The 14,746-nt window shown below is 38.4% G+C and overlaps 1 protein-coding gene across 1 annotated transcript in view; it reads right to left on the bottom strand.

Moving 5' to 3' along the window:
• The window catches only part of snd1 (staphylococcal nuclease and tudor domain containing 1), a 209,615-nt gene that overhangs the window by 130,501 nt on the left and 64,368 nt on the right, over positions 1-14,746 (bottom strand). The gene's annotated exons all lie outside the window — the stretch shown is intronic.

Raw genomic sequence — 14,746 nt, 5'->3', positions numbered from 1 at the left:
ATTTTAGTACAGTTAACTCATTGTCATGTTCAAGGAACCAATTTGAAATGATTCAAGCTTTGTGACATGGTGCATTATCCTGCTTAAAGTAGCCATCAGAGGATGGGTACATGGTGGTCATAAAAGCATGGACATGGTCAGAAACAATGCTCAGGTAGGCCGTGGCATTTAAACAATGCCCAATTGGCACTAAGGGGCCTAAAGCGTGCAAAGAAAACATCCCCAACACCATTACACCACCACCACCAGCTGGCACAGTGGTAACCAGGCATGATGGATCCATGTTCTCATTCTGTTTACGCCAAATTCTGACTCTACCATCTGAATGTCTCAACTGAAATCGAGACTCAAACCAGGCAACATTTTTCCAGTCTTCAACTGTCAATTCATGGAGAGCTTGTGCAAATTGTAGCCTCTTTTTCCTATTTGTAGTGGAGATAAGTTGTACCCGGTGGGGTCCTCTGCTGTTGTAGCCCATCCGCCTCAAGGTTGTGCGTGTTGTGGCTTCACAAATGCTTTGCTGCATACCTCGGTTGTAACGAGTGGTTATTTCAGTCAAAGTTGCTCTTCTTTCAGCTTGAATCAGTCGGCGCATTCTCCTCTGACCTCTAGCATCAACAAGGCATTTTCGCCCACAGGACTGCCGCATACTGGATGTTTATCCCTTTTCACACCATTCTTTGTAAACTCTAGAAATGGTTATGCGTGAAAATCCCAGTAACTGAGCAGATTGTGAAATACTCAGACCGGCCCTTCTGGCACCAACAACCATGCCACACTCAAAATTGCTTAAATCACCTTTCTTTCCCATTCTGACGTTCAGTTTGGAGTTCAGGAGATTGTCTTGACCAGGACCACATCCTTAAATGCATTGAAGCAACTGCCATGTGATTGGTCGATTAGATAATTGCATTAATGAAAAATTGAACAGGTGTTCCTAATAATCCTTTAGGTAAGTGTGTATGCAACCAAAGCGCCATCGCTCTTGTGATAATAACAGTAATTCTTCCTTTTGCCCACAAAGACAAATACATACAAAACAAGCGACCAATCGCCATTATCCAGCTCACAGAAGAGAAAAAAACGAAACAACTCAATTATGGGGTAATTGTCAGTAAATAGTCCCAAAATTAGCATTTAAATTGCTCCGGGCGTCCGGCCTGCTCAAAGGCAGTACACGATTTCTGACTAAAACAGGAGTGTTTTAAAGACAGGCGTCTGTGGTTGAGAGGCACACAGGAGAATTGCATTAACTATGAATTTCTCTCTCTCTCTCTTTTGAAACTGAGCAGATCTGAATTTTAATATTACAAGCATGTGCCGTCTTAAAAATCACCCATTGACAGGCTCTTAGTCACATGGCGTCTTAATATAAGCCTTCATGAGCCTAGCAATCCTTGACCTCTTTGTTAAAAGACTCAATTTATACAAAGCATTGCCATATAAACATTCGATATGCGCCAGCTATATCCACTAAAAAAATATGCTTGAAATGACAAAAGCTGAAAAAACTTCAGCTATGTAAAGGCAAATATTTGAAATGTGATTTGTGCGCCGATCCAAGGTTATGATAAAAATGTCTCAAATGCTTTGTCCTCTCCTCACAGTTTTCAATGACTGGAGTTGTGTATATGAATTGTTCGCTTTTGAATGGGCATTTAAGATGCTCGCAGTCTTCACCTTCGTCAATAGCGCCGCTGAAAAAACAGCATTTAACCGCCAATAAAAGCCACTGTCAATAAAGCATGATGGGCAAAACATGACCCTGACTTCCTCAATTACAACACAACAATCAAAAAATCATCAGCTTTGATGACTCATAAACATCATAGGAAGCACAAAGACCACAGTTTACATGAAAAGCTGAGATTGTTTATATTCGGTTAACGCTACACAAATGTTTGCTTATAAGGAACTACACCAACAAGTCCAAAAGTGTTATTTGAGACTGTGTGCCAACCTTTGCCTGTACCCATTATGCCCCAATTAGGCTGTCAGCCTACTTCCTGTCCCAACAATCACTGTCGCTCTTGAGATTATGTCAGTTAAGTGGATAAGGATGGAGGTTTCGTGTTTGTGCTTGGGGCGCAACTACCGGCAAATAAGGGTACTGAATGGTTTGAGATTAGCAAGAGGGTGCTAAGAGTGTTTTTGTGAGCCCCATTCACTTCCATAGTAGGAAAAAATACTGTGGAAGTGAATGGGGAGGCTCACAAACTGTTTGATTACGAACATTCCTCAAAATATCTTCCCTTTTATGTCCATCGGAAAAAATAATTTATCAACACGAGAGTGAGTAAATGATGACAGAATATTCAGTTTTGGTTGAACTATCCCTTTAACTATAGTTTAAAATAATACATTTAACTCTTTCCCCGCCATTGACGAGATATCTCGTCAATCAAGAGAAAACGCTTCCCCGCCAATGACGAGTATTTCCGTCTTTCCGCAATACCGCTATTATCCACTTCCGCAACTTTTTAAAACCGGAAGTATTGCCCTATGGCAAGCTGCTGCATGTCCGTGTCAGTTTTAAAGATCGCTCTGAATGGGATCTCTATGAAAAGTCTGTCACAAAAATTGAATTATCGCTGCTTTTTGCTCAAAATGTGGTGTTTTTGCAGAAACCTACTCATATTCAAAAGCTGATTATAAAAGAACTGCTGAAGGTAGGATGAAACTGTTTTTTTTTTGTATGAAAGCAGAGTGTCTATTCTTTCATTTGTTATATTGTATGTTTGTATATTTGAACAAGAACATTTTCTGGAAGGCATTAAACTTTTGTGAAAATCATGAAAAACGCTGGCGCTGGCTGGCAACTTTTTTTAAAAATGCTGGCGGGGAAAGAGTTAAAGGGATAGTTCATTCAAAAATGAAAAATCTGTTATCATTTAATCACTCTCATGTTGTTAAAACCTGTATACATTTCTTTGTTCTTATGAACACGGAGGAAGATTTTTTGAGGAATGTTTGTAACCAAACCGTTCCTGAGCCCCATTCACTTCCATAGTATTATTTTTTCCTACTATGGAAGCGAATAGCCTTAAGTTACTCTGTCTACCTATTAAATATCACAATTAAAACATGAATTCTCATATTTCTATTTCATAAATAGCTAAGACAAAAAACATAATTGGCTCTGGTCTGGGGGGGCAGTGACCCCCTGCCCCCCAAAACAAAAAACCTCCACCTATGATGTGGGATGAATAACAGCAGGGTTCCCACACCTTAGGGCGTTTTCACATCCAAAAGCAAAAAATGATACATTGTAACTTTTTTAGAAGATTTGGTTCCATTTCACACCACACTGATTGCTCTGATCCGCACCAATTGAAACGAACCAAAATTCTGTCATGTGATAAGATCAACATCACTCATTGGCCACATGTATTTGAACGTATTTCCTAAACGGCTTCACGATTGGTCAGAATCAACGTGCGGGAAATTTCAACGGAACCCCCGGAAGTAAACAAAAGAAGGATAATACAGCAGACACCATGGACAGACGGCTGCGCGCTGTAATTATGTCTCCGTGGTGGTTATACATCGTTTGTATACAGCACTCTAGACAAACTGTTCATTTTCAGAATGAATCGCGGATGCGGCTTGAAAACAACGGTTTAATGCACTACAAACGGCGAACACAAAAAATTTTTGAGGCTCCGCCCGCACCTCCTCGCAACTTCCAGGTATGTCCGCGATTTGTCATTGTGCTAATATTGCTAATAGAAACGGTCAACAAACACTTCCTCATCCAATAATGCACTGCGCAGTTGACTACGGCAGCTGGTTTAGTCCAAAATGCGCAGTACTTTTGCAGTTAGGTCGGTTCGATCTCGGATCGTGTTCTCACCAAAACGGTTCGTTTGAGAGTTCGTTTGAAAGCGTACCGAGACCACCTCTGCAAGCTGGTCTCGGTCCGCTTGTTTGGTCCGCTTTTGGTGCGCACCAGAGTTCGGTTGCTGCATTCTCACCTGCCCAAACGAACTGCACCAACTGAGCAATCGAACTCTGGTACAATTTAATCGAACTAAACAAGGCAAGTGTGAAAACCCCCTTAGTTAACTTCAAATTCAAGGACCTTTCAAGGACTTTTCAGGTCCAATACCCTCAAATTCAAGGACTAAATGTGGAGACACATTTCAAGTGAGAGCAAGGTTGCATCATGTTATCTTTTAAGATACATTCTTACAGTTCCCTTTCGAGGGAACTCGCGCTGCGTCACTGCGGTGACACTTTGGGGACGCCTCCAGGAGTAAGTGCGTCTAAATGTGTATATCAAATTCAACCAATGGTGAGGTGTAATGACAAAGACAGGGTGACGTGGGAGCCAGGAAGTATATCCCTATCTGAAATATTGCCAAAAACGGCATTACAGGGACACAGGAAGTATGGCAAGGGAGACGCAGCGTCTCGTTCCCTTCTCAGGATACAACAGTTACATACGTAACCAGAGACGTTTTCATGCATCAAACACAACTATGCAAAAAAGTATTTTGCTATGGATCAACATTCCCATACAGAAGATATAAGCATTTAAAGCGAACGGTTTAGGTTAAAACGTCTACAATTTTTATGATATTATCCTACACTACACAGGAAATAAGGATTTTTTTCCAGAAAACTTCTTGAATAAAATAGATTCAAGCACTTTCGATGACCTGTATGTATATTTTTAAAAGCTTCCCAGGGCCTCGAATTTTTCCCCCAGATTCACAAACTTTCAAGGATTTCAAGGACCTGTGGGAACCCTGTAAATGGCTCAATTAAGGCAAATAAATGCAAAAAAAACGTGTCTGGTGTCTGTTGCCCAATAATCCAGCTCTTTACAGAAAATAAACATCTGTACTGTCAGTACTTAAAGGTAATGACACTACCTGTCTTTGTTCAGAATCTGTACAGATTTGATTTGGTACCAGTGTGCTTTCTGCTTTTAAATTTGCTTTGTAAAGTGTGCATGCACCTTGCATAAAATTAATGAATAAAATAATTGTATTATATTTTACTACAACAAGTAATATAAAAGAAAACTACTGTAATCGAGTTCCTTATTGTTCCTTGTAAATGAATGTTTATTTGAATAATAATCTATAATTACTTCGTAATTGTATGTGATGTTTACTTAATTGAAAAGTACTTAAAGGCCACACGCCATCATTTTAATTTGAATGAAATGTGCTTGAAAGCATATTATTTTTTCTGTGCCACTAAAATTGGTATTGAGAACTGTGAAATTGCACTGCAATTGGTATCGACTACTAAAATGTGGGCATCGTGACAACCCTACAAGCAACCAATCATCATTTCTGCGACTGTGTGTTTATCCATTCAAAACGTCAGGCTAGTTCGGTGGAATTGAGTAGAAAAAGAAATAAGCTCAAATACGTGCCTCGTGGATAGATTAATAAGTCAGCTATCCGGTGAAAGGTTTGAAGGCATTCGGCAGTAAATCTCGCCCTGCTTTCAACTCGTATGTTGCCTGTATGTCCTGAAATAGCGGCTGTTAATGATCCTGCTCTGGCAGCATTTGTCAGAAGCTTTCATCCAAAGCAAACTGATGAAATGCATTTTGAACAAACTTGTTTTGAAACCGCAAACTTGTGGTTACAGTCTCCATGCTTTACCAGTTTAGCTATCAGGAAGCTACCACATAGCACAGGAATATCTGCAACTGAGATCCGGGTGACAGCATCATGTTTTATGCAGGAACAGACAGCCACTTTCCGAGATTAAAGCCTTTTTCAGGCCATCTCTCAAATATACAGACCTAAGGTTATGACTGTTTTGTCAGGGTGATTTTTTCTGACAATCCCTCCTGGTCTAATATACAGTAAAACATCAAATGACACCATCAGTTCCTACCTGTATCCAACACACACACACACACACACACAAACTCGAGTAGAACACCCAGAACATTCTGTTACAGAAGACGCTGAGAGCAGATAATGAAGAGCAAAGGAGAGACTTATGGAAAAACGTGAAATCAGGAACACTGTGTCTAATATCCTCAAGTAAACTCATAATGCAGACCTGACAGTAGGGAGCAGCTGTCTGTGCTTATGCCTGCAGATGAGGGTTAAGACCTAATTCAAACCTACAGCAAAACACATGAATAAGAGCAATTTTTAGGACTGTAAGATTTGTGACATTCCTACTACGCCTATTTGAAGATCGGCAATACCCGTTTTAAATATACATTTATGCATTTGGAGTACGTTTTATCCTTAGAGACTAACAGGGCTGGACTGGGACAAAAAAAATCGGCCCTGGCATACATAATTTTCTTTTCTCCTATTTTTATGACCTTGCTGCCCGAATCAGGATTTCTTGTCTAATGGTCACACCTCAATTTTGCAATATCCATGCATGGCATCATATGGACATCAAATAATGAATTTCCAGATTTGTTCAGTGTGTTTTTGGCCCGTTTACCTGTAAAAGAAAATGTGCCCAATAATTCTGCACAATTGAATACAAGGTGCTTTTTTCTCCAGCCAGCCATCATTAACAATAATGTATTACTTATTATAAATGTATTACATTTATAATATATTTATACATCTGTATAAAGCCCCATCTCCAGAGAATCGTCAGTCTTTATCGATTGATGATTGGTTCTTGTAACTTGAAGGCGGGACTTCTGTCGCCAGAGCGGCCATACTGACCATTGCATTCATAGTAATACGAGTGCTCAATCTTGTTATACAGGCCGGGGCTCAAAATATGTTCCTGAAATTTAATTTGTGTGGCCTCAAAATATACTAGTCAACATTTGAAGTGGATCGAAAAAGTTTATCAAAGTTGTCCTAAGACAAGAATGGGTATTAGGGATTGGTTTTATGTAAACTTTTTTTAATGGTTTTGATCCACTTCGAATGTTGACTAGTGTATATTTGGAAGCATTTGTGCGAGTGCAAATAATTTGAGTGGTCCGACCGGTTTTTATTTCTGTATGAAATGTTAGCATAAATTGTGAAATAATTAGCAAATGCCTCATAGAGACCAATGAAACTTTACACAGATGACTGGTTTGTGCTGTTTTTAGGATCCGAGGACACAAATACACAAAGTTTATATCAATGTTCACGTGGATGGAATCGTCAAATACACACTGACAACCCATCAAAATACAAGTCTGTTAAATGTAATGAAGTTGACAGAAATATATTACTATTGTATAGTAAAATCAACTTTTAAAATAAAAAAATTATGATTTCAATGTATTTTTATTTCTTAAAGCAACACCAAAGAGTTTATATACCTTCAAATAACGTTTCCAAAAAAGTTTGTCGTTCATGCACTCGAAACAGGGTTAACGGCACTTTCACATTCGCTTTGCAGCCCTCTATCGGCCAAAACCGCACTAAAGAAGTTTCCAACCGTCGGGTCGCGGTCCTGTAGTTCGAGTAAAAACTACAAAAACTTGCTTTACGGCAGACCTACAATCCAATCAGAGCCAGCTTTGCTGCAGTATGCTAAATTATTTACGACAGTGTTAATGGACAATTCCGCTTCCAACCTGTAGGGGGAGCTAAGAGCAAAAACTCTTTAGTGTTGCTTTAAGTTATATAAACACTGTCAAAAAATGTGTACTTATTTTATTTATATTTTTTTTAAGTTTTGTTACACAGCAATTTGTCAGAAAATAAAAATGCAATATTTTGATGAAAATTAATTTTTTGATTTGATTATTTTAGAAAAGATAAATTCTTAAATTTGATAAATTCAGTTTATTAAACATTCCTTTTGAAAAGTGAAATGTAATTAACCATTAAAAATAATGAAAATTGAAATTGAAATATAAAAAATGTATTTAAAAAATGGTTTTATAAGGCCCTGTGAATCTACCATTAAGCATAAGAGCTTGTTAAAAAATGGGCCAAGCACAAGTCAAGCGTGTGAAAAATAATTTAAGACCAAGTATGATTGTTCAAGCATTTAATCTTCAGGATGATGAAGTTGTGGTGCTCCTATAATTCTCATTGGATGCTCCTTACTTTTCAATTTGGGTGCTCGAGTGCTGTTACCTACTAAAAAAGATAATTTCGAGCCCTGTTATATCTAGTACCTTTGGCGTCACATCACTTACACTTTAGAATTTAAACAATTGTACAAATGAGAGCTAAAGCAACAATTTAGAGGATTTTCAATTCCGTACATTAGGTTTGAGGGCGTTTACACAACACTCAGGTCTTTATATATAATACTTCTCTCCATATATGTTCCTCGCCCGCTTAAAAAAAATCACTGCGCTTCCATCTATGAAAGGACGCATGACTGTGGGCGGCCAAGGCCAGACCTTAAAAGCAGGGGATTTGGCACTGAAAACAAAAGACACACAGCAAAACGCAGTGCTCTGTAAAAGCACTCCGAGACCTTCAACCATCGCTAGCACGGCACACGTCACAAAAAAATAAGTATTTTACCTCGGGATAATTACTAACATAATGCAGCACTCATAAGACACTCTCTCTTTACACCTAAAAGACAACATTACATGCTATAATGTGTTGTGTACATCACACAGCTCCTTTACAAAAGGGGCGGTCTCCTTCATGATAATAATGTCAATCCATTCACCATCATCACAAAACAACGTGACAGCGCTGGTGCTTTGAGTGAAAACCGTTTGCGTCTGAGAACTTACTGCGTGAGATCCTGTCAAATCTGGGCTTACATAAGACAGAGAGAGAGCGAAACATAGAGAGAGAGAGACAGAGAGAGACAGAGAGACAGAGAAAGAGAGAGAGAGAGAGATTTAGGTTAGTGGATAACGCACATACCCTTAACGCAGTAAGTAAAGAAGACCGTAAATGATCTAGTTTCATGAAAACATCTTCACTAGTGACAAGCCAGAATATCTTATTTTAAGGCAAAGCTTACACGCGCACACACACACACACACACAAACACACAAATCAATCCCTTGCTCTAAGCAGCACTGCAGGGTTGCTCTTTTTTCAGTGAACGCTAAGTCATTGTAAGCTGCAGCATTCTGGTTTGAGAACGGCACACAAAAACACCGCCTGCAAGCTGACAAGCATCCACACTTAAAACTGTCCAAAATGTCAAACAAATCCACACGTTAAAATAAAGGTACAGATCAAAAAATATTTTGCAAGAAATTTTTCATTATAGTATGTGGGGTTTTTGGTAGGGCTATGATTTGGTAAATATTGGTACGAAGTGATAATGACCTGCCCAAAAGCAAAGTTTGACTGACATTTGAATGAGCCATTTATGCATATGGGAAACACTTCCCTAAAGCGACTTGCATTGCAATATAATGTACATTTTATCAGTATGCAATGTTCCCTGAGGATCATGACCTCTGCCCTGCTAACACAATGCTCTACCTATAGACGGTTTCAGCAGTAACAACATAAACAAGCGGATTTCATGGTCCTCATGTAACTTCCGGTAAACTCCACGAAGAATAAGTCCTTTTAAAATAGTTTGTTTATATAGCAAGCAAAATAAACAAAACGTAGATTACATAGGAACCCAAAACATTTGTTATTTTCGATGAGGTATTTGTTTAATAGTTCAGTTTCAGCAACTAGTCAGACCATTAAACAAAACGAAACCAGAAGTAGAGATCGGACCAGATGCTTATTGCGTCACTGCACGTGCGCCTGATAAAACTGTTTATTGAGCCACCCTGCAGAGTTATGGGCCGATAACACACAACATGTTTATGGCAGTGGGAAGCGCCTTTTTGAATGGTTTTCTATGAACAGTCAGCGTTACGCGCGTCGTTTATCCGCACCGAACGCCTGGTGTTTTGGAGCGGTTCTTAAAAAAAGGAGCGCCCCAAGCGAAAGAGCCCTGACATCTATCGTGTTTATTCCATTGTTCGACCGAATGAGGGGAGAGGCGGGCGTTTCATTGTGGTGACAAAAATTTACAGTTGCTTAAACAGAAAAAGCCTGTGTGTTTGTGCACCTCTCACCATTGAGCCAGGTCGAAGAAAGCTCCAGAATTCGAGTTTACGCGATTTTAATTTGGGGAATCAAGATTTTGAATGAAAGTTTGTAAAACAGGGCAGACATCATACGATTACACAGCACGGTTACACTGCAATGAAAATGAAACCGCAGCCGCCCAGGCACAATTTTGGAACTTTGAAACCAATTAGACTATATTATTTGATGCGCTTTTGTTCTGTGCACACTGTTGGAAAAGTAATAGAGAAGTAATCGTCCCGCACTCGCTCCCATTCTGTCCGAAGTTCCCGCACTAATAGTTTTTGAATTGTTTCTTTTAACATGTGATGTGAGATTATGACTGTGTACTTAAACTACAATCAAATACAACAAAACAATATAAAAATGCCTGAACATAGGACTAGGCAGGTCTAGTTTTCAGATTTAGGCTACCATTAGTTTTCTAAACAATGCCTAAATTCTGCATATAGATTTTAAAAAGTGAATTATACCATTTTATACCACGTTGGTACAGGGTTCTTGCAGGTTTCAGCAAGTTAAATTTAAGACCTTTTTAAGACCTTTTAAGACCATTATGAGTAAAATTTAAGACCAACACGAAGCATTCAAATGATCTCAGAAATTCTTAAAACGTTCTATTTTTATTGATTCAGTTATAGAAAAATATAAAATGAACGCAGTTTTAAAACAGATAATCAAAATACATGGAAATACATTATGCTTAACTCTATTAGACCGCGAGTGTTGGCGCCGACAAATTTTACCCATAGCCCTTTAGGAAGAGACTTCTGACAATGGAAGCCCAAAAATGGCTCATAGTGAGCCATTGATATACATTGAGTTAGAGGCAAAGAGCTGTGATTTTTCTTAATTAATAGTCAAGAAATGCATTGATTTACAATATTTATACATCACACTAAAATGTGTAAGTAGTATTTTTATAAAATTCTATCAACAATGTTTTTTGACAAATAAAATTCACTAATATTAGATCAGTTAGTATGGTCAGCTGCTGGTTTGTGCCTAGTTTTACACTGCCTCATACAACTTTAAAGCTTTAAATTGCATCACACTGTGTAGTACGTAAGCTTATAGGGGAGGTTTCCCAGACAGGGATAAGAGCTTTCCAAACTTGAAAACAATTTGCACTGACATATCTTAAAATACATCAAAATGCACACAAGTAATGGTTTTAGTAAGGCATGTTTATTCAAACTAGTTATACATGTCATAATTAAACTAAGACCTAGTCCTGGTTTAAGCTAATCCCTGCCCGGGAAACCACCCCATAATGTTTAATGTACAACTGACTGTGTGCTGTGTATATATCTTGTGCCTGTTTATAAATATACAAAGAACAAAAGATCACTTTCAATTATTATTAATCCCTAAAAGCATTAATAACTGCATTTTATTAATACAAGTTTTTAATAAATTAATGTATGGCATTTAATTGAATACAGAATCACATAGCCAAAAAAACACTCCACCCATACGTTTTATGCATAAATATGCACTATATACTGCCATCAGGTTTAATAGCCTCTCTAATTACACAATAACGGATGAATCTGCATTAAGAAAATGAAATTTACCATTAAAAGGCTGTTTGATATGTGCTGCTAACGTTATCCACTAAGACCGTTTCTCAATCCGAAGGCTGTAGCCTCCGAAGGGTCGCATTTCTTATTTCAGAAATGGTCTTATTTCAGAATATTAACTTTGAAATTAACTTTAAAATATTGATTATTATTCTTAGTTAATCGTTAATTGTTGTAATATGCTTATGACTTGCGAATGTAATGCTCAGTTAACTTAAATAAACCAGGCGATGCCGTATGCAGCAGCCTGCCTATGCGAAAGGGCTCTGATCTACCGCTGTTCATTTAACCGTAACTCCTGAAGCATTTGGCAATCAAAACGTTTGAATTGTTCCTAAAAGACAATTGCACTTTTTTTGAAATATATGGTTTATTACGGTACTTTCTTGCTTTCCGTCTGTCAATCGCTGATGTTTGTGGAGAGCTGAAGGGAAAGCGTGTTAGGTTCAAGTGCATCGCAGCAAAGAGCAATATTGAAGTCTAAAATATAAAACTGTGTAACACTAAAGTTGACACGCTGTTGGTGGCTCGTGACTCGACGGCCCGACTGTTTAAGTTGATTTTCAATAAAGCAGCATTGATTTTTGTTCGCTTCTGTGTCCTCTATGTTTCAGAACCTGGCAAATGCTCAGGTAAGCCACGGGCTTATAAATTACCCCGAAAAAGATTTTTGCTTATACAGAACTAAGTTTAAGGATTGTTTCTCGCCAAACCCACAGTAAACAGTCAGATCACAACACCTGAAATATAGCTTATGGCACGATTTGCGTGGATTATGACAAAGGGCGGAACGTTTCTTTTTAGAGACCCACCATCATACACTTTCTGCCTCCGCCACTGATAAAGTTAGTTCTTCAGCGTTTTAAATTACTATTTTATATTCTGCGGACAACGCTTTTTGGGAATGAAAAGAGTTAAGAAATTTAAGACTTGGGTAAATTAAATTTAAGACCTGGGATAAAAATCTGGGTGTTTTTAAGACTTTTTAAGGCCTTAAATTTAACATTCTGAATTTTAGACTTTTTAAGACTTTTTAAGACCCCGCGGGAACCCTGTGGTAACTATCCTTTGGTGCACTTGGATTAAAACTTTAGTTTCTTAAACCAGATGTTAGAATAATTTTATAGGAAACAGAATGCTACTGCAGGTATTGCTGTAGTTATGTTTTGAGTTGACCAAGTTAAAAATCGAATTGCGAATCGGTCAAATGATCCAAAAAATAAAAAAATAAATTGATAGATTTTTTTGCCAAATCGCCCAGCCCTACAAGTGCCCTCTTTTTAAAGTTTCTGCCAATATGACTATTAACAGTAAAAGAGCGCTCACGCTTCAATATTTTATTGACATGACAGCTGCCTCAGTGGTTGCTTAGCAATATAAAATAACCGGCGCACTGCTCTTTTCTGAAGTTACATAAATAAAGGCAGCGCTGACCGCGTCGCAATTTCAAGTGTTTAAAACACATCTGGTGTGATCGGCCCCTTAAGCAAGAAGTATAGCTTAGTGTTTACGCACATGCGAGGATCCACATACGTAAATTTCGTTTAATGTACGCACAATGCTGCAGCATGTTTGTAACCATGCGAACTAGGTCGTGAATGCACATATAAAAGAATTGCAAAAACAAGATAATCGAGGTAATTCGATTAGCATGCCACATTCAGTTTCTGTCATTTGGTTTTGTGTTATAAATCCAGCACGCCCTAAGCAGCTGCGCCTCTCTCTCTCTGTCTGTCCGAAGTTCAAACACAAAGTAGTAATCCTCATGTATTTGTTCAGTTTTATGCGTTTCAAGCTACAGAAGCAAACTTATCCCTATTGTTTAAAATATAATCTTGGCACCTCTCTTTGTATCTCTTTCTGGCACGTGCAGAGAGCTGCACTCTAGTGTATGTCCGATCGCATCACTAGGTAGTCATCATGTTTATGTTTTTAAAGTTATATGCATTTCAAGCACAGCAAAACTATCCCTCGTGTTTAAAATATGAATTGCGTTCCGCTGGACCGATGTGTTTAAAAGGCACTTCTAAAAACGTCACAGCTTGACACTTTGACTTCTTTAACAACACTAAACAAATGCATTAAATTGCGTGTGTGCATGCGCGTGTGTGTGTGCATGTTTTTACAAATACTAAGTAAGTAATCGTGTTAAATAATCAGAATTATGATTTTCCTCATAATCGAGCAGCCCTACTTCACTCCACTGCAACCATTTGAGCTTACACAGCTTTATTATAACATAATATAGCAGTGTTGTAGTTGAATCAAACTAGAGTTCGAGTCAAGACCAAGACCAGAAATCGAGTCTAAGTCAAGACCGAGATTAAAACAAGAGATGTTGCAAGCTAGATTCAAACTCATATTTCCCAAATGAGCACCATAGCATGGGAGCTATTCGCAAGAGTTCAGCTCTGACGTGAGAAATCAACATCACAAAAAAGCCAAATCCTTAAAGTAAAAATCACTAGAATGTATCCTCCTAACACGAGCGAGGGCCGGCTTCCTCTTAAGCTGGGAGGACGTTCTGAGCAGCTTATGAAAGTTACATCAGCACCAGAGATGCCCTGAAGAGGGAAGATCCCCCCTGCTGCTTCCCTGTCTCACCATACACCTCCAGTGAACAACCCTTTGATGTCTGCTTCCAACTTCCCTTTTTTTCAAGAGAGGACCGCTGTCTTCTCTTTCTTGCTGCCTTTATAGTGAGACAGGAAGGAAAGACCCTGTCGAGGTGAGGAGTACTCTGTTCTAAAAATCAAACAAGCGAACTTTTCTTCTGATCGTAGCTCAAGAGGACGAGGAAAGAAGAGGAGTGAACCTCAGGATACAGGAATAAGCAGCTGGTGGTACATATACAAAACACACATTCCCAAAATAGTACAAAATGCAGTCAGCTAGAAACATTATATATTAAAATTGTAAAAATGTTAATGGGTCAATGTTAATTCTGTGTAACCAACAGTCAAGCTGTTATTATGTAACAAGAACATGAATATAGAAGACTTTAGACCCCCATGACATTTTAAAGAGATAGTTCACTTAAAAATAAAAATGTCATCATTATCTCACCGTCAAGTTGTTACCAGTGGTACAGTGCAGGGTATCCCAGGTATATTAAGTAAACCCATTTCTTTATTAGATGACATGGGGTATACCCACTTTTTCCTTAAAAAAACTGGGGGCATAAATTATGAATAT

The sequence above is a fragment of the Misgurnus anguillicaudatus genome, chromosome 1 (genome assembly GCF_027580225.2).
Source record: "Misgurnus anguillicaudatus chromosome 1, ASM2758022v2, whole genome shotgun sequence".
NCBI lineage: Eukaryota > Metazoa > Chordata > Actinopteri > Cypriniformes > Cobitidae > Misgurnus > Misgurnus anguillicaudatus.
Note: the sequence above shows the minus strand (reverse complement) of the source record. Positions and strands in the feature narration are given on the sequence as shown.